The 20,733-nt window shown below is 37.9% G+C and overlaps 1 protein-coding gene across 10 annotated transcripts in view; it reads left to right on the forward strand.

Annotated features, from left to right (window-relative positions):
• Window positions 1-20,733, forward strand: part of LOC132119466 (neurofascin-like) — a 98,391-nt gene that overhangs the window by 18,575 nt on the left and 59,083 nt on the right. For 7 of the 10 annotated variants that reach the window (XM_059529475.1, XM_059529472.1, XM_059529470.1 and 4 more), the window contains exons 1-2: window positions 1,470-1,738; window positions 16,709-16,767. The exons of 1 other annotated variant lie outside the window; for it this stretch is intronic. The gene's annotated coding sequence lies outside the window, so the exon portion shown is untranslated. Of the gene's footprint in view, window positions 1-1,469; window positions 1,739-16,708; window positions 16,768-20,733 lie in introns of those variants that run through there. 2 more of the 10 variants (XM_059529467.1, XM_059529468.1) reach the window with 2 other exon arrangements.

Here is a 20,733-nt window from a genome sequence, read left to right on the forward strand (position 1 = left end):
TATTCACTTTATCCTGTTAGTTCCCTATTAATCAGACGCTTTCCAGTTGTGAAATAAACTAGTCAGGGGTAGAAAACATATTCAGTCTTATTCAGTACTGGTTGCGTTTTCAACAAATACCATAACCAATTGATTTGCATTGTGTTAATGTTTCTCAAACATGCATTCCTCACTACTGCACTGCAGCACCACAGTGCCATTACTGAATCTTTAGAGTATGGGAAAAGTTTTTGAAAGAATTGTTACATTTTATGTCTTCCTATGTCTTTTTTCTTTCTCACTGCTTCCCCAGAGCATTTACTGGTGATCTTCTGTGCCAATTATGAAGAACTGAAACAAACCTTTTATTTAGGCTTACTCCCTCTGTTTTGCATCTGCCAACACAGGAGCCCCCACAAAAGACGTCAGTGGAAAGGAAAATATGTGAAAAATGTCTCATAATAAGGGAAACCCATTCTGCCCTTCACTGGACTGTGTATGTTTGAGGTCACAAGCAAATATGCTACAACAACAAACACTGTTAAATCTTGACATTCCTTGATTTGTGTAGCAAATTGGGGAATAAAGAAGTTGTTTCAGTGTTTAATTTCACTTTGCATTGAAATGAGTGTTTGAGCTGTTATCTTTGCATCCATGCTTGCAGTTGAACTCCTGCTGATATGCAGTCACAGAGGAGACCACTTTTCGTAATTGAATGTGCTTACCTTAGAAAACTAAATACCTTAAAATTGCAAATCCACCTTGGAGACACAGGATCAAGGGTCCTGCTTAGAGTTAAGTTGTAAGTCACCTGCAGTCCTTGGCTTTTAGATGGTTTATGGTAAGCGATAGTAATTTGGCATCTTGCTTTGAATGTGTTTGTCCTTGCTAGTATGTCCCATTCTGCTATATATAAACATGTGCTGATGAATTATTATCTTAAATAAAGGTAGAATTCATTACTATTCCTTCAATGAACTAATTAACCTTTTTTTGACTGGAAGCAAGAGGTTAAATATCTTTATAATTTAACTCAAATTCTCTGGCACTGGCATCTATCGATCACTGTCTATACTAGGCTCCTTTAATTATATACAGTGAGCATTTGCATGTTGTTGACATCATATTGATTTGTCAGTAGGTGATAGGAGGGCAAACAGGGAGTGAAAAGGAGTCCAGACATGCACGAGGTTGAGACACGGGTCATAATAGAGAGGTCAAGCTCAGAGGGAAAGCCTAGAGGAGGGGTGAGTCTTCTAGCCCAGCCTGAGAAACGCTAAATTTCCACCAGCTGACAGAGGGGGAGGATTTTTCCTTGATGTGTGTATGCATTTCTTATTGTGTGGAGCACGTGTGTGTGTGGATCTTTTTCAAAGGGGGGGAGGGGTCTACCCACACTGTGATTAACTATTCATTAGGTAGGCGGGGAGAAGTCAAAGTAGGAGGTGGCAGACGGGGCAATCTGTGTTTGCTGTGTGTGAGGGAGGCAGAAAGAGAGAGTGAGCATCAGATACAGTTAGTAAAGGCTTGAGGTAAGGATGCACAGAGGCATAACAGCCCTCAGAAGACACGTCATTAAGGAATTACACACATGCTCTGCTTCTTGATGGCGCATAGTGTAAGCCACAGTGACCTACTCCTCTAGTCAAAGGATTTTAAACCAAGCAAACAGCCGGCACAAATGAAAGAGGAATCTACTCTAACAGAGATGACAAGCCAGCTCACTCTTACCACATACAGAGACCTTCTTGCCTGAGAGGTAAATTTAGTTTTTTTTCTTATGTATTTCATTGGTGTGTCTCTGCCTAGATTCAAAAGCAGACTACAGCGGGCTGATAATTGCCTTTTTTGTTTCTGGAGGGATGGGCTGCCAGCATGTGTCTTTTCTCTTTCATTCGTTTTTATGTGTGTTTCATCCCACATGCTGACTGCATTACATTGGGCTTTGTTGGTCTGACACATTTAGACTTGTGGCTTATTCTATTAAGTTGGTTATATTAAGCTTTAAATAGACATTAAAATGTATTTAAATAAATAGAAAAGCATGAAATGTACAGTATAACCTTTTTATTTTTAAATTAAATCTTTCAGAAATTAATTTAGATATTTGACATTAAAGAGTGACATTAAATAAATATTTGAAAGATTACATAAAATATTTGCAAGATTGCATTTATTGCTATTGTATCTCTAATTGTGTGCGTTTGAGCTGTGATTTTGGTTGGTCATGGTAGCTGCACACTATTCTAATAGAGTGCCTTTGAGACTTTGTTTTTTAATGAGTGTCCACTTGTAGTCAGAATGTTGAATAATATATTTTTGGCCAAATAATATATGCAAAAAGCATATTGCATATGATTTCATGAGTTAATATTTTTTTCAAATCATTCAGACATTTATTGATGAGTGGCTGGCTGCAGATGAGAACATATTGATCTTTGAATTGGACGCTGGGCTACATGTTGCATGATCAGGGTCTTGAAAACTTAACTAGCTCTGGCCATGACCTTTGTGAACTCTGTTGCATTGCCCTCATATTCTAAAGTGTTCTGTCTGTCTGCGTGTCTCGCAGCCACCACATCACTGAATGTCATCTCAGCTCATGTCAGACTGAGGAGTAGTCTTAGTTTTACCCTAAAATTAAACTAGAACTGTCAGTCAGTTGCATTAAGGGGTTTGTTCAGCCAAATATTAAAATGATGTCATTAATAACTTACCCTTATGTTGTTCCAAACCCGTAAGACCTCCGTTTATCTTTGGAACACAGTTTAATATATTTTAGATTTAGTCCGAGAGCTCTCAGTCCCTCCATTGAAGCTGTGTGAACGGTATACTGTCCATGTCCAGAAATTTAAGAAAAACATCATCAAAGTAGTCCATGTGACATCAGAGGGTCAGGTAGAATTTTTTGAAGCATCGAAAATACATTTTGGTCCAAAAATAGCAAAAACTATGACTTTATTCAGCATTGTCTTCTCTTCCGTGTCTGTTGTGAGAGAGAGTTTAAAACAAAGCAGTTTGTGATATCCGGTTCGCGAACGAATCTTTCGATGTAACCGGATCTTTTTAAACCAGTTCACCAAATCGAATTGAATTGTTTTAAACAGTTTGCGTCTCCAATACACATTAATCCACAAATGACTTAAGCTGTTAACTTTTTTAATTTGGCTGGCACTCCCTCTGAGTTCAAATAAACCAATATCCCGGAGTAATTCATTTACTCACACAGTACAACTGACTGAACTGCTGTGAAGAGAGAACTAAAGATGAACACCGAGCCGAGCCAGATAACGAACAACAGACTGACTCGTTCTTGAGTCAAGAGCGTTTCTGTCAGACGCGTCCGATTCGAGAACCGAGGAGCTGATGATACTGCGCATGTGTGATTCAGAGTGAAGCAGACTTACACACAGAGCGTCTGAACTGAACTGATTCTTTTGGTGATTGATTCTGAACAGATTCTGTGCTAATGTTATGAGCGCGGTTAAACCAAAGGCTTGAATCAAGGGCAATCATCGCCAATGATGCCATTACATCGAACGCAAAAGAACCGGTGAACCGTTTTCTTCAACCGGTTTATTGAATCGAACTGTCCGAGAGAAGTACTGGTGATCCGAAAACTGATGCAACCAATTCTTAAGAATTGCCTTATTGGTTGCATCAGTTTTCGGATCACCAGTACTTCTCTCGGACAGTTCGATTCAATAAACCGGTTGAAGAAAACGGTTCACCGGTTCTTTTGCGTTCGATGTAATGGCATCATTGGCGATGATTGCCCTTGATTCAAGCCTTTGGTTTAACCGCGCTCATAACATTAGCACAGAATCTGTTCAGAATCAATCACCAAAAGAATCAGTTCAGTTCAGACGCTCTGTGTGTAAGTCTGCTTCACTCTGAATCACACATGCGCAGTATCATCAGCTCCTCGGTTCTCGAGTCTTTCGTTCGTTATCTGGCTCGGCTCGGTGTTCATCTTCAGTTCTCTCTTCACAGCAGTTCAGTCAGTGTACTGTTTGAGTAAATGAATTACTCCGGGATATTGGTTTATTTGAACTCATAGGGAGTGCCAGCCAAATTAAAAAAGTTAACAGCTTAAGTCATTTGTGGATTAATGCGTATTGGAGACGCAAACTGTTTAAAACAATTCAATTCGATTTGGTCGAATGATTCATTCGCGAACCGGATATCACAAACTGCTTTGTTTTGAACTCTCTCACAACAGACCCGGAAGAGGAGACAGTGCTGAATAAAGCCTTAGTTTTTGCTATTTTTGGACCAAAATGTATTTTCGATGCTTCAAAAAATTCTAACTGACCCTCTGATGTCACATGGACTACTTTGATGATGTTTTTCTTACCTTTCTGGACATGGACAGTATACCGTACACACAGCTTCAATGGAGGGAAAGAAAGCTCTCGGACTAAATATAAAATATCTTAAACTGGTCTTACGGGTTTGGAACAATAAGGGTAAGTTATTAATGACATAATTTTGATATTTGGCTGAACTAACCCTTTAAGTGTTTAGCTAAGGATGTATGGAACATGTGAATCACATTCAAAAGAAAACACTCTTTTACTGAAGCACATACACCAACACAAGCCAACTGCACTTGACAACCTCAGACACACTCTCTGAGCTGTCATTGTGTGATCTGTGTGGATTTATACTCTGCAGTGTTGTGTTTTTGTTTTTGTCTCAGTGTAGCTATAGGGACAACTGAGAGATTGTTACTATTCAACAAGACCTTTTACTCGCTATTTATTTCAGCAGGCAATTAAACCACAATTAGCCTTCACTAATTAAAGTGTGTTTAGAGTGTTTCTCCTTTTTTATGTGCTCTCATTCTCAACATCTCTTCTCAATATTTTCCCCTTTCTCTTCATCTGCCTGGATTCTGTTTACACAATAATTTGTCATTTTTGCACTTTTACAAAGTTTAAAGTATAATGAACGATTACTGTATTTAATGTTCACTATAAAGGGAGCAGTTTGTGTTATTGTCATTTTAAAACCATAAATATCAAGGTAAAATATATTTTCATTAAACATAAAATTGAAGGGTGAATTCAATTCAGTGCAAAAATAATCATAAAAATAACTGTTTATATAAATAAATTAATAGAATACCGATAACAATTAACAAAGAAATTTAGGCTATACTGTTTGTATAGACATGTAGTCATGCCTTCAAACTCTTGGGATTGGGATATTTACATCATAGCAGTCATATGAAGTTAGAAAAAGGCTGTTTGCTTGTCCAGACTTTGATGTTTTCCATCATTGAGTTGATGTGCAGCATTCACATGTGGCTGATGGTGACATGTCAGGATTTGTTCTGCCATGTGTATCTCTGCAACATACATGGGAATAAATAGGCCAGTGTCATTTTACAAAAGAGCTTCTGTCACGCCTTAATGTAAATATTGTTAGTGGCCTAGACCAGAACCAGACACATGTAAAGTGAAGTTCTAGATGAATGCACATCTTGGGCTTGTGACAATGACATTATAACGTTGCGTAATATCAGCTCTTTTGAATCAGCCATGCAACCGGACATGCAGTACAAGGGGCTGATTGTGTAGATTTGTGCTCTTCTGTGTATGGTGGGCTGGAAAGCTCATCCTTTTATGTGGGGTGAATATTTCCTACAACGGCACATTTAGATTCATTCTTAACCCAACACACCTGAGAATCAGATTTAGATATATAATATATTTTTACTTTTTTTTTATTATTATTATTTTAATATGTATGTATGCTGTATACTGCAGTAATAGTAAGCTTAGTGCTTAGTATACGTACATAGTCCTGGTCTCCTCCTCACTGAACTAATATCATGCCTAATGATCTACCAATAAAATGTGCACTGTTTGCTCAAAAATAATGAATTATTTACTTTGTAAAATCACTGTCTAGCTTCAGTAATGTACTTTCATGTAATTTATGCTGCCTTTTAGAGTGGATAAATGCTCTGTTATAGAAATAAAAAGTGGTCTGGTACTGCTCGTTTACGTCCTGAGATTGGGCTAGACATTGATAGATTGTTCCAAAGCGTCTCCAATTAGTCCAGGTCAGTGTCCTTTAAAAAGCCTTCTGCTTTCCATAATGAGAGATTTTACATGGTGTCACTGGCAATGCTCTTCTGGAGTACTAATCATTTCCCTTGTGTTCGTTTCAGCACCAGCTAAGCGATTCTGCCGCCAGTGTGGTGCTGAGTGAATCTACATAGTCTATTGTGGCAAACTCTGCAAAATTAGCATCACATGAAGAATAATCACAGCTGTTAGTCAGCACTTCCAGACCTTTGCTTGTTTTATTATTTAGCATAATAGTCTTACAGGTCAGCTACAGTAAGATCATACTGTAAGAACTGACATTTTGAAAAGAATATGGAGCCAGTTGTTTGAATCCCAGATGGGGAACAGTTGTTGGACCCTTGAGCATTGTGCTTGAATTGCGTGATTTTTCCTGCTGAAAGTGTGACTGAAAGAGTAACATACTGTAATGTGATGTAATTTTATATTGCGCACATCGCCCTGGTTTCACTCAGTAACATATTAAGGAACACAGAAACATATATATGTTCCTGTATTGCCAAGACCACCAGAAGACAAAGACTAATCTGAAGAAACTCGGCTGAAGGATTAGAGGAAAAGTCTTCAGTATTAGCACACCATTAAAACCTTAAGTATATTTCTTTTTTCATACATTTTTTATTCATTTGTAGCCACTTTTGGAGCTCAAAGGTGTCAGAGCATGTTTTATGGATGTTTAATAACAGGCGATGACAGAAATGTGTTAGTAGCATGCAGAAATAATCCGCACACTCAAAGGGATAGACTGTATTACATACCTAAAATCCACCAATAAATGTGAGGAATAAATTCAGACGTATGATTTATGTCTCTAAAAAGCATTGACCTGAATTATGACCTCGTATTGCCTCATGTGCACAATCACAGCGCCTGAGGGCAACTGTACGAGCTGAAGCAAACATGAAGTTCAACAGAGGCTGACGTGGAATACACATGAGTCTGATTCATCGACGTCAGTCCACTGCGATTTGCTGGTGTCTTTAGATCTGACAGAAGGGTGGAACTTGAGGCTTTAGGTTTTTACATAAACTACAGAATTAAGAAAGCACTGTAAATAGCATGCGCATATATTATCTTCAGTGCCTGAATGCACCAACTGCATTGACCCTGTGGCATTTGGAATGTGTTCAATCAGAATGGTTTAAGGACAGAGATGGTCTCCCACAAATCTGATCCTCTCTCTGCTTCAGGGGCTTGAAAAACAGCTCATGAACCCTTTGGATCCTCCAAGGCAGAGCACAAAGTAATTAGCAATATTTTTGGAGGACTCTCTCTCTCTCTCTCTCTCTCTCTCTCTCTCTCTCTCTCTCTCTCTCTCTCTCTCTCTCTCTCTCTCTCTCTCTCTTTTTTGAATATGATTAGCATTTTTTGTGTTTGTATGAAACATTTTTCAAGTGTGATTATTGGTTTCTTAGCAGCATGCTAGTCATGGTTTAAAGCTGTGTTGTCTTTGAGGAGCCTTTGTTAAAGAATTTGTACCACAAAATTCCCGTACCTTTTTCCAGTACCTCTCCATTGACACCAAACCAGAAATGGGCTCATTTTAACCTGTTGTTGTTGTTAAATTGTTTAACATATTGTTAAGATTATTTTACTCTATTGAAAGCCCAAATTATTTACAAATGTTTATTACATTTGTTATTAATAGTTAACAGTTTTACATTTGTTAAACAAAGTTACATTTGTCACAATTATTTAATTTGTTAATAATGTTAACTATGTTAACTTGCAAAATTAATTTTAATCGCACAACGTTTCGGTCATACGACCTTCATCAGACTCTAAAAATAATTTGTGTATATTTTTAATTTTGAATGGACCTTTTATTGGTTTAACAAAGCAAGAATAGAAATGGGGTTTCATAACCCCTAATTTTGGATCACTGTTCTATCTTTGAGCTGCATTTCTATTAATCGTTGAGGTTAAGACATCATGTCTGTTCTTTGTCTGTACGAGGAGGGACATATTCTCACTTGCCATCTCATTGGTTGATTGGCTTTCTCTATTACGAAAGCTTTAATGGCAGCTTATGTCCAGAATAATCACAAAAGAATGAAAAGCCCACCCTCCTAAATTAGCTCCAGGCCCATTTATTGTAGTTATTATTGTGCACTGGATATTTTTCTGAGGTTTAATTATTGGATTTGTCAGTAGCTTATCTCTCTGACCCCCCTTATTTGTCACACACTCATTCACACATAGACTCAAACACACACGCAAATTGAATCAAACTCACACACACACACACGCGTACACACACATAGTAACGCACGTTTCTTATCATTCGGCAGTGAGTGGGTGTCTCTAGAGACTATACACAGTATTCACCAATCCCTCCTTATGATAAGTGCGAATGAAGGAGGAGCAAAACACACCGGGAGGGGCAGGGGACCCGTGTCCCAGGAGGTGGGATGGCACAGCTACGACCATTAAGAGATCCAGAGTGTATTTAATCACCACAGTAACCCCAGGCAGATTGACCCATCCAGGAAATGAGTCACAGCTGCTATTTTTGTAAACCATCACTCCTGCTAACCATCTTCACTCCAAAAAAAATCTGGGGTTTTGTGTTGTTTCAGTAAACATTTCTAAGCAGTCTTAATAGATTAACTTGAGAAGCAAAAGGCATGATATTAAAATTTACTCTTGAATCTTGAATTAAAGGGGTGGTTCGGGATTTTTGACATCGGACCTCATTTTTAGGTCAGCCTGGTTGTTATTCATCAGTGGAGACATTTTTTTTTTTTATTATCCAGTCCTTATATTTGGATAGTTGGCCGATGCTAGGCTAGCGCGAGTCAATGGGTATATGTTAGCCAGCCATTAAAAACCGTTTTACCCACTCCACAGTGCACCAAACGCAAATCAATTATAACACTAGACTATCGATGCAAATGTCCGTTGAGAGAATAATGTTAGAAATCAAACTTACCTTTCATCTCAATGATCCTAAAGGAACTAGTTTCTCAGCCGCTGCGGAATTTTACTTTGCTCTGCTTATGTGATGTTAGTGATAATCAGTGTGCCAGCGGCAGGTAAATACACTTGCGTCATGTGTGGACCGGCTCACTCGGTTGCCTAGGTAATCAATATCACTCCGCTGCTGCTGTCGACAAGGCTTATGATTACAGAGAACAAATTATAACTAATGCAATGTGATGAAAGGTAAGTTTGATTTCTAACATTATTCTATCAACGGACATTTGCATCGATAGTCTAGTGTTATAATTGATTTGCGTTTGGTGCACTGTGGAGCGGGTAAAACGGTTTTTAATGGCTGGCTAACATATACCCGTTGACTCGCGCTAGCCTAGCATCGGCTATCTATCCAAATATAAAGACTGGATAATTTTGTAAACAAAATGTCTCCACTAATGAATAACAACCAGGCTGACTTAAAAATGAGGTCCAATGTCAAAAATCCCGAACCACCCCTTTAAGTTTCCTTTTTTCCCTACAGTCTTAAAAATTAAGGTTCCAAAGTTGAGATTTTCACAATGATGCCATTAAAGAACCATTTTTGGTTTCCCCAAATAACCTTCATTCCTTTTTTCTTAGTGTGAATAACATTTTAATAATCTAAAGAACCTTATCAAGAACCTTTTGTGGAGTGGAAAGATTTCAAGAATGTTTAACCTGAGGTGCCAATAAAAAAACTTTTATAAAAAATTTTAACAGTGTGCAAAGAAAATAAAAGAAATAGATTTTTTTTAAATGATTTCCTTCTGTGTTGTTGATCTTTGTTTACAGATGATAAGAACACAAAACTACAGAATAAAAAAAATCTACGAATAACAGAGGAAGTTAGACTTTTATGAAACTGATTTCTGTTATGATTTTTATGAGTTTTATGATACCTGGTCGATATTCTTTACATTGGCCGATATTTGAAAAATGTCAAATATCGACCAGGTATCATAAAACTTTCCATAAAATCATAATAGATATCAGTTCTTATAAGTTTTTCTGCTTGGCTGATGTGTTCAAGACTTTTATTTTGACTACGCTGAGAAAGGCTGCACCTTAGAACTCTCCCTCTTGTTTTTCTGTCATAAGTATAGAAGTATATACTATAGAACTCATGATTTAAAATTATGCAGCGCTTTATGCATTTGCCCACTGTCATATTCATGTCATCTTCTCTGTGTGCTGTATGTAAAATTTGTGTTACCTTGGCTGTATTTGAAAAATACGATTCCCAATGCACACAAATATCCCAGAATACTGAGTGCTCTGTTGATTAGTGTTTACTTCCTATTTAATTATATTTTTATTAAATATTTAATTATTTGTCAAAAATACTTTGTCATCTTAAATATGTTTATTTTACACATTTATTTTTTAATCCATTGTCAAATTATTTCAAATTTCTTAAATATCAATAATAATAAATACAAATATATATATATATCAGCTTTATATCGGCTATTGGCCCCCCTGCTTTCCAAGATATAGGCATCGGTATCGGCTGTCAAAAAAACAGAATCGGTTGACCACTAATCAATAGCCAGTCCATCATCTGGCAAAAAACTAAAACAAAACCTGACATTTCTTTTCATCTATTATTTTTTAGGGTATTTCTGCAGTCAATAGAGGTGGGTTCTTCATGAGCTTCACAGGAATCAGCATGCATTAAATATTCATACCTGGCCTGTATGTGACCTCTCACTCTATATGTATAAAACATACAGAATACAGTGTCTAAGGCTAGTTTGTGAGTGGCTCTCTGTTTTGAATTCTCTGCAGCTGTTCCTAAAGTACTTAAAAAGGGAAATCATTCAGAAACATACTGTCTAGTATTTTTTTTTTTATTATTATTTTTATTTTTTTTTATTACCAGAAACCTGTTCTGTGCAGTAACATACAGCTGCTGCACCTCTAATGACCCCTTATTACTTTGTATCCCAGCAACAGTACATATGGCGGGTTACACCATTTTTATTGTTATTTTCCATTTTTATCCCTTTGAAAGCCGGTCGCTTGGGTCAGATTTAACATTGAGGTGCCTAACAGACCTGATAATGTAAATAAAAAGGTTTCACGTTTGGTACCATCCCTTCTTGTCTTTCAAAACAACATATTGCCACCCCATAACACACACACACGCTGGCTTGGTAATGGGCGAAGACCACACCTCTTCTGGGATGAGCGTTAGACTCAAAGACATTTACACACAAACACCCCTCACCCGATTCTGTTGCTATGGTGCCCTAGCGACCAGATCGTCTACCACTGGCCACGACAGGAGAGTTTGTTCAGATGTGGGCAGGAAGAAAATAAGAAGATAAAAAGAAAGTGAATTGTTTACTGGGTCATTGGCAGTGTTTTGCAGTATAGCTGGGTTTGAGTGTGTAGTAGGATTCGTTCCTGTTGTCTGCCCACCTATCGCTGTCTCTCCCGAGCCACAAACTCATCTCACCTTATTGAGTTACAGTACATCCACACGGCAAAACAGATTTTTATAATCCACTAAAACAAAATGAATGAGATAAAATAAAAAATCAATACAACATTGGTTTTCCATTGGTCTGTTTATTCGAATATGTGACCTTTCTGTGAATGGCTAAATACTGAATTAAACAGTGCAGGAGGAAATGAGAGGAAACTGAATGTGCTGGCAGAGATTAGTCAGAATCCAATTTCACTTTAGAATGGAAGAGTCTAAAGCTGTGCTGAAAGGATGTAGGAGGGTGGTCGTCTTTAAGGGTATAGGAGAAGAAGGGGGTCTTAAATATTTCAGATGTGGCACAGCATGTTTTGGACATGAAATAGACTGATAAAACCACTAAGTTAGTATGTGGTAAATAGTGAACGAGCTCCCTTTAGATATCGGAGCATGTAATTGTGTACATCATTATAACTACAGTTTCAAAACTGGCCATTCTTTGGGTCTTGAATTATTTGGCTTGTTTCAGGTTCACCTGACCCCCTTCAGACACATTTCTTATTGGACGTTCGCACAGTGGGAAAACAGAAACATTTTCCTGGTAGCATCACTGGGATGATGATTAGATTTAAGTATTTGTTGGGGGATACAGTAATATTGTGAAATATCATTATAATTTAGTGGTTTTCTATTTAAATTTTCCTCCTTTTCTTCCCACCTTCAGTAGAGTAGGTCAGCATCTGGCAGCTTCCAGTAAAACATCCAGAAAGCCTCTTCTGCTCAGGTGGAGAGTGGATGTATATAACTAGATCTTCTTTGAAACCACAATAGAGAACACTTCAGACTAACTTTTATGCTTAAATGTCTCAACAGTGTCATTTTCCAGGTTTTTGCAGGTGTAAATCATTTCTGGATATACTTCAGGTAATATTTGACAGCAATGAGTGGGAAGAGGAGGAGGCAGAGGAGGAAGAGTTCCGGCTTTAATCAGGAAGAGGCGGGATTGATTTATCGTTCCCCTTAGGGCTGGATATACGCTTCTTTCACTCCATTGCTTTTCCACCGTCTTCATCCCTCCCCCATCTTTCTCTCGCTTTCCACCAAACTACTTTTCATTCTGCTCCTCCAAGGTCCCCCTTTTCTCCGTCCCCTCCCTTTCCTCTCCCTGCCGCCTCCTCTCTGCATCTATTCTCTCCATCCTCTCTCCTGGTGTAAATAGGTCATTCTGCAACACTGAACCATCGCTCCTGTCAACCATAAGATCCACACAGATCTGCACACTTGTCTGACTTACCTTCACTGAAGTCTTCTTCACGTATCTAGTTTATGTATCTGCACCTCTAGTGCAAGGTTTGGTTTCATTTAAATCATTAGTGTGTCCACAACCAAGCTTTAGTAGGATGACATTGCATATTTTCTTCTATAAACCTCTGGACTGTTTTTCCCAATCTGTGTGGGCCATTATTACTGTGGCCTTCTAACCCATAAAGGCTAATAAGATCCGATAATAGACAGTGTCAGAGGTCAGACAGGAAGAGTAATCCATATTTAAGGGACAAACAGACAATAGATGTACAACCAAAAAAGCATGTAAAGATTGTGCTTCAAGGGAGGCAGGAAGAACCTTTGGTAAGCTCCTGGGAAGAGGTCTAGTGAAGTGTGAGCAAGAGGCTGTGCGTACAATTGCGTGACTGACTGGTTGTCTGGTTGTCAACATGGGCAGAAATTCAGACCACCTTCCTCCTGGCTTTTGAGGGTTGTTTTTGGTTTAACGTGTCCTCAGTCTGTTTTTTCTGTCAGAGCTTTCCACATTTGTCATACAAACCTGCACTTTCCTGAAATTCTGAAATGACAGTTTAGAACATTTAGAAGATTCTTCCTGCATATATAGTCATATATTGTTCTATCATATGTAGTATTTTAGGTGGTTGCTACTTGCTAGGGTTTTCTGACTGTTTTTTTATTGCTGTGCATTAGCTACAATGTTTTGCAGGGTTTCTATGCAGTTGTTATGGTGTTCTGGTGGCTGATAGATGGTTGCTAGTGTGTACTCTTTAGCCTCCATTAAAAGTTGTAGAAATCAGACTGGTTTTAAACTTCTCTTTATGGTCAGAACATGACAAACACTTCAAGTTTTTGAATTCTCCTTAACAAAATTATTATATTTAATAGAAAAAATAATTTCTTAGTTTCTGCATGTTCTAATGAGTTGTATTGTTTCAAAATCAATTTAACAACATTATCAAAAACAGGAACATCTGTGTTTTTGGGGAAATTTAAACTGAGTTTCATTAAAATTAACCACTGGTCTTCCATAGTAGCATCATGATAACCACAGCTAAAACCACACATGCCCCACCTCAATACCACGGTAAAAAAGTAACTATATGGTTTCTATGTATTAGTATGAAAAAAAGTAGTCTAAATACATTTAGTATAAATGCACAAATGCTGTAGCTTAATAACAAATCACAAACATACTGTAATTATATTTCATTAATCCTTTAAAACATTTAATTAATATCTACATTAATAATATAATAATCAAAGCACTGTAAGACAAGCCTGCAACCTTTAGCCAAAAAAGCATAACGGCTGATGCTATCGCTCCTGCTTTGGCCGTACACAGGGAAAGCGACCAGAGGCCTTTCTGTTTGAATGGATGTCAATGGAAGAGAGGCTTCACTACGCTGAATAAACAGCTTTTTAGAGGAAACAGCTTATCATTTAATGATTCTTCAACATGTTTTACACTAAACAGTAGTTTTGGATTGAACTATTTTTAGAGAATAATTTTGTTTTATAAGAGAAGTCAGGTGGGATACAGCTTACAGTACTTATCATTAATTCCTAAGGTATCCGTAAAAAGAGAGTCTCATACAAACTCTGACTTAAATTCATTGACGTCAAGGATGTTATGTTATGTTTTCTCAAATAGTAAATGTTACGAGAGACCAACCTGTAAAAAGCATTCATGTCTTCATAGAACTCATAATTAAAACTTGTGAACTGGGAGTTTTCTGAGAAGTACAACTTGTACCACCTGACCACCTCAGATTCATTAGGCAATATGTTTAGGCATTGATAGTGCGATAGCTCCTAGTCCGAGGCCAAGTGTATGAGCAGCTGGAACGTCAGTCACACGTCATGTTGTCATCTCGTCATTACCACATGCCATGAATGGAGCATAAGTAATACAGACCCTCTCATCTTCCAATAGTAGACAATTTCTGGTTTCATCTAGCTATAAACTCATTTAAAACAGAGTCATTTGTGTTCTTTGCTGAATTCTAGCACTTCACACTGGATCTCACAGCGCTGTTAAGTGTTTGCATTACTAAGACTTATCATCAAGTAAACACATCTGCTCTAGTGAGATCGTGCTGCGCTGCCATTTGAACTTTGAGCCGAGCGGACAAATGGTCCATGTGTTTCATTCCGCTTTTGGTGAATAAACATTATATCAAACATTATTGAACTCTTGTTATCATTTTAGTGTTCCTGTAGTTTGATTGGTAGAGCATTGCGCTATCAAGCACAAGGTTGGGGGTTCGATTCCCTGGGAACACATGATAAGTAAAAATTTATAGCCTGAATGCACTGTAAGTCGCTTTGGATAAAAGCGTCTGCTAAATGCATAAATTTATTTCTTAAATTTATTTTATTGAGGAACATTACTGTATAATTAGCGTATTATCGCCCAGCCCTATTTGCTAGCTGTTCCCTGTATTTTTCTATATAGTTTAGTAGAGTTTTACTAGGAGGTTGCTAGGGTGTGCCTAGTATTTATGAGTGATGCTATGCATTGCTAGAGTTGGTGGTTGATATAATCCTATTGATGGTTTATAGGTGGTGACTGTTTCTGATCATGTTGCTATGCAGTTACTACAGTGTTCTGCATGGTTGCTTGCTGGCTGAATATTTTGACCACTGGGAATGGATTTAGTACTTCCCTCAGTATAAGGCTACATTCACGCTGTCAGGTTTTGGGATTGACAACCACATTTACTTACAGTCTCGAAATGCCCCATTCACACAGCAACTTACTGTCTGTATGAACGTGCAAAGCACTCATTCCTTACCAGTAACATCTGATACACGCATAGAGCAGCTCTCTTGCATTTTATGATGTGACAGACATCTAGTTGTCAAGTGCAGTTCCACTCACACAGCTCAGGTTTTCTGAGAATGCGGTTGTGACTCCTGAAAATACACAGGTGTGAGATTGTTAATAGAAAGCGGTTGTCATTCTGGTAAATGGATGTGCTGTGTGAATGTAACTGTATTAAAGACTCAAATACAGGACAGACAACCATATCCTGATGCTGTGTGAATGTGGACTAAATCTGTGGGATTATTTCACCCCTTTTATTATCTACCATGCAAAAAATAAAAAAACACACTTCTCCTCAGCAAGCCAAATGATATTTCATTCATCTTCATAGCAACAAATGGTGTTAGTGTTTGGAGTTAAGTCAAAAGTTATGAAGAAACATTTTCTGGACATCTCAGAATTGATGGTCACAGACAAGCTGTCCCCAAGTGGCACATCTCTAGCATGTCTTGAGCATCCTCACATCCTCACAGTGTATTGTCAGAAGGTATTTTCTGTATGTTCTCCTACTCAGCATCTTTAATGTCCATAAAGATCAGTCTGTGCTGCGTGCCACAAAAGAATGAGATGTCAGCAGGATTCATGGTACTCATCTATCAGCACTTCATCCATCGCTCTTTATTTGTCACATCTCTCTAGCTCCCTTATTTCTTTTTCACTGTTCTTTCTATGTGTCACATGTGATTTTCTCCTTCTCACCTGGACACACTACATGCTGAGATGGAGATTAAGATGTTAACACGTTCTCCTTTACATCTTCCCTTAGAATTATGTCAAGTTAGGAAAGGTCTTGTTTTCCCTATGTTTGACAGAGGTCAAGCTCCCATATTTCATACAGCTCCTGTCTCAATAATCTCATCTGTCTTCAGGTCCACTGATATAGATGTGGTACGTTTACTGCTAGTGAAGTGTAATGTCTCATGTTATAGTAAAGCATCTCATGTCTGCAGCTAGAGTACAGAAAATTAAAAGCAGGTCAATAAGTTTTGCTTCTGTGTGACCTTCTCTATTAAAAACCAATGGTATTTAGGTACGAGCTAAAATTAAAGCAATAATAATAAATGAATAGAGGTGAACCGAACGCACGCATATTTGGAAATGATCATAAACCCTGTTTTTTCATCTTTACAGGTCTTAGAAGTCTCTGCCATCATCAGCCTTGAAATTGGCCAAATTTCCAACCATTCTGTGTAAGTTTATACTTATACTTTTCACTTTTTTTCCCCACTTTTTATCTTGATTGCTCTGCAGCGGATACATTTTTATTTTATGATTTAAATTTATTTATGACCAATTGTACTAGTCACTAGTCATTAGTCATTAGTCATTTAAAAAAAAAACTATATATATATATATATATATATATATATATATATATATATATATTATAATTCAATACATATTTTTATTTTATTTTATTTAGTTATTCTATTGCACCATTTAACATTCATTTGTCACTATAGAAATATTTATTTAATCACTGATTGCTGTGATTGACCAAATAGAATCAATTCTAGAGACCCATATTATAATATTTATCTACTACATGTATTCATTTAAATGTTGGATAAATTACCCTATATTTTTGGTATCGTATGTCACTCTGAATGATGTGTGTTATCATATATAAAGTTATTTTAGTGTTCAGACTGTCTGTGGGACATTATGGAAAATCTCCCTCATGCCCTCAGGTAAAACGAGTGCTACATTTTTCACGTCTATTGAAAATAGAGTGTTAAAGCATGCATATGGTGTGTGTAAATGACAGCTGTAGAGGGCAACTAGTCCAGCATCCTCAAAATCTGTCTCAGTGCTGAAGGGAGCCAGAGGAGGAGTGAGTGGGGAGTCTGGGGCAGAGAGGCACAGCTCCACTGAGGGTAATTGGCTGTGATGGGCATGTGAGTATTTATAGAGTGGGAGTATGGGTAATGTGCATGTGTGTTTGGATGAGAAGACTGCCTGGGGCTGTACTACCATCAGCACACTAGGGGCATAGAGAGAGAAAGTGAGAGACAGAGATGAAACCCCAGAATGCTAGACCTTCAACATACAGTAGAACCAAGGACATTTGACCTCACAATTGCACTGTTTACATGCAGCAACCACCACATATCAATGTAAAAATCAAATCTGGCTGAAAGTTTAAATGCGGCCAGAGTCCATTCTCTTTTTCAGAAAACTAGATTGTAAATATGAAGACATCAAAGCTATTTCACACACACACACACACACACACACACACACACACACACACACACACACACACACACACACACAGTGAACCTTGACCATTAAAGAGTGAAGAGTCCAGCACTATGCCCACTCACCTGCTCTGATGGAGCTCAAGTGGGTTTCAGGATTATAATGTTGTAAATGACTGTTGTAGTTGCACACTGAAGCCCACCTCTCTCCCCTCAGACCAGATATTACAAGCCATTTGGGTAAAAATATACCATATGAAGGTTTCCGTTTTTCTGCAGTAAAAATTATGTTTTTTCTGGTTGTTGATGAAAGGATACTAACTTGAAACATGGATGTGTCTCGACATCCATGCAAATAAGAGCACACATGCTTTTTAATTACATAGCATTAATGAATCCCAGAATGCAGTTGATGAGCTGGTGTTAACATAATTAAATGTGAGGTCTTATTTGAAAATAATTGAACTGATGGCTGGAGTTGACTAGGGTCTAGCTGTGATTTGAAGCTGCTTTTTCTGAAATGTATAGAGGGTCCAAAATTAACTATTAATAAACTATTAATACATTTGAGTCTGGTAATATTTCTTATTTTTGCCCTAAAAACTATAATAATAATCTCTAATTTTTTTTCTAGTCTTTTTTCTTCCATGTATATATAATAAATGCGGTAGACTTTAATATCACTTGCACCTACAAGACCTGTAGTGATTTGTCTCAAAATTTACTCAGTGAGTGCCTAGCCCATTGGTTGTCTGGCCTTTGGCAGGAAGCAAAACCTGCCCCCCTTTTCCTTCCCATCCCCCCTCAACCTAACCGTCTACGATGTTTTCCATGATTCCTGTCTTTACATTGCTGGGGACTCAGAATGGGAGATGCTTCTCTATAATCTCAATATAATACAGCTCACCAAACACAAAGCACTCAATCAGATGTGTCTAAACCTCAGTTCGCTCCTTTGGAATGAACCGAAAAGCCTCAGTATGATGGGGGGTGAAAATGGCAATGCTGTTGGTTTCCTCTGGTGTTTTTATAGTATTTGGGTTAGATCATTGTTGTACTGACATTCGACATATTGGGAGTTTCTCAGACAGCTGAGCCTGCCAAAGAACTCTTGCCAAAGGAGTTTCATCCTGGAGCCATGCATGCTATTTAAATTTGTGGATGTGCTTGTATTAATACAGTACATTTCAGACCTATTATGACAAGTTTTTACCTTGACACCAAAGTGGTAAATGATTTAGCAGGTTCCTGTAATTGGATTCCTGGCAGCCTAAAGAGATTCTGGCTCTTTGAAAGAGTTTGAATAAGAAATAAAAGGATGCTGAGGTCCCTGGGCTGACAGTGACCTCTCTGGCAGATTGTTTCTGGCTTAAACCCATGTTCTCTCCAGGCCTCAGACGGTCTCTTTTTCTAACCACCAGGACTCCGTTATGACCTGATGTTCAAGTTGAAGGGCATTTTCGAGATGTTTTTGAGTTTGCGGCATCTCTCTTGTTTTTTATATGCTCTTCTTTGTCTCTTTATATTCACACACCATAAGTTTTGAATAACCATTTAAAAGTAGCAATGCAACTAACTTAACTTCATTTTTAAATAGCACTCAAGTAGTTCAGTGGTTTTCAACAAAGAGTAGTATTTTTTCTGTAATAAACTGCTTAGTCCAACAAAAAGCAGTATAGCTACTATTTATTTGCTAAATGGCTTTTTTGTCATATTTTTATAGCAATTCATATTTTTCGTGCTATGCTTTTTCACCTCAGTTATATCTATTATTGGGTTTTCTAGCTTTATTGGTGACATTTAGTGTAAATGTATCTGTATCAGTTTGGTCGCGCAAATTCAGCATATTAACCAACTGCTTCATGCATAGCTACATTATTGACAGTGGATCTTTTTTTTGTCTGAAACCATTCAGTTGTGAGTGACATATACCAAAACTGTCATTATTTTAATATTTTTATTGTAAAACAGTTGTCAAATATTAAATGTTTTCCTACAACTTTGTACTCTTTTACAGTTAAAACTGAAGCTTTGTTCTAAAATTAATGTTTGGCTTCTGTGAACAGTAGCTTGCCTTCTTTGATTTGATTGGCTGTCCCAGTCATTTGACATTGACAAGTAAAGGCACACCTACTGTATTTGTCCAGCATGTTTCATGTTACAATCAGTTTTAGCCCTTCTTGGCTGAATGACACGAGGAGGTGGCATGTGTTGTCTTCCCTTGGGAATGATGAGGTACATTTGAACACATGCAGCAGATACTGATAATGAGCCAACTCTCATTTTTCCATCTGTTTAGTACATTTCACACTTTCAACTGACAGAGAACACAGTGTTTGTAATGTCTGATTAACTGAACAACAAACCACAAGAGCAGAATGCTGGAAAATCATCATTCCACATTCATTGTGTTCAGTTGAGCAGAGCGAGAAAGGCTCCAGCCACTGTTTCTGAAATTGCAATTTTTCAATGTAATAAAGAGTCCTGCTACCCAGACCACCTGAGGCATGTCCTGCTCATTTACATAATCCAAGATCAACTATTCCAACTAGATGGTTTCTGCAGGGAACAGTTTGTCACTGACCTCCAGAGTGTATGTGATGTTATTCAAGGCGATGACAAAGAGCGCATAGGAAAGTGTGGAGAGACTGTCAGTTTTATGAAGACAGGATTTGACAGCTGTATCAGTGCAGAAACACAAAGCTGCAATAGCATACAGCTGAAGACATAGGAGTTAACGTCTGCTATCAGACCTCAGTAGTTTGTAACAGCCTTGTCCTCTATCCTTGAGTTCTGTGCCCCTGTCAAGGGAACAGACTGACCAGCATGAGTCCTTTTCTTCCTGGTTTGGAGATTTGTATGGTGTTGTGCAGGAGTGGTGATGTGCTGATGCCACGTTTATCTGTAAGAGGGCCATTGGCTCCAGGGAACACTGGTGTCAACTGCAAATGTAGG

This window comes from Carassius carassius, chromosome 38, assembly GCF_963082965.1.
Source record: "Carassius carassius chromosome 38, fCarCar2.1, whole genome shotgun sequence".
Lineage (NCBI taxonomy): Eukaryota > Metazoa > Chordata > Actinopteri > Cypriniformes > Cyprinidae > Carassius > Carassius carassius.